Raw genomic sequence first — 1,014 nt, forward strand, 5'->3', positions numbered from 1 at the left:
AAGCGCCTCCGCAGTCGGTCACCCAGGGTGAAGCACGCGGGCTCCATCCAGAGCTCCTCGCGCTGTAAAATTCGGGTTTCCTAGGAAATGACAGCAATTACTGCCGGGCTGAAAAGGCGCCGAGCAGGGTGGACTTCCAGCTCCCCAACGCGGCGGGCGCGCTCACACTCACACACGCACACGCACACGCTCCCTTCCTCCTCCCCTCCCTCCCCACCCTCCGCCCCCGTCCGGGGAAAAAACGCTCCCCTCTCTAAACCCTTAATAGGATTGGCGCCCAACTCTCTACGCGCCTCTCCCCATCCATCACACACAGATCAAGTTGCAGTAGTGGATTTTTCAAATTCCTCANGGGGGGCCCCGAGGACTGGGCCGGGGATTACGTGCGGATCCCTTCGAGAAGTCAAGCGGCTCTAGGGGCGGAGGGCAGGGGAGGAGGAGGAGTTGGAGGAGAGGAGCAAGGAGGGAGGCCGAAGGGGAGAGCCTGACCGAGGGGGAGGGGGCGACGGGGCCCGGAGACCGGGAGGAAGGAGCGAAGAAGAAAGAAAGGGAGGGCTCCGCAAAGGGTGAGCGCGGAGAAGTGCACTTAGAAGTTCACAAGTGGCTGGCGGCAGCCCCTGCCCACACCGCCCACNGGGAGCTTCGCAGCATCCCAGCCTCCGGTGCTTCCCACCGCCTCCCGCAAAAACAGCCCGGCTCCCAGGCGCGGTGAAGACGGGTCGCGGGGCCGGCCAGGCTGTGCACCGGGAGAGGACGGGCTCTTCCCCCAGGTAGGAAAGGGGATGCGAAATCGCCCACCNTCACAGTGGGCCCGGGCTCGGCCGGGATAGGGTGCACTTCGCAACGAAAAGCAAGCAAAAGAAGGTCAATGCAACTTTACCGAGGGAGACAAAAGTTTGCCTCTAGCACGCAGGTGGCCTCCGGGGCGCCGGGCGGTGGCTTCGGGCCCCCATCCCAACTTGGCTGGCGCGGCGACCCACCGCGGGCTGCCGTGTACCGGAGCTCAGTCCGGCC

The sequence above is a fragment of the Crocuta crocuta genome, unplaced genomic scaffold (assembly GCF_008692635.1).
Source record: "Crocuta crocuta isolate KB4526 unplaced genomic scaffold, BGI_CrCroc_1.0 scaffold548, whole genome shotgun sequence".
NCBI classification, from domain to species: domain Eukaryota; kingdom Metazoa; phylum Chordata; class Mammalia; order Carnivora; family Hyaenidae; genus Crocuta; species Crocuta crocuta.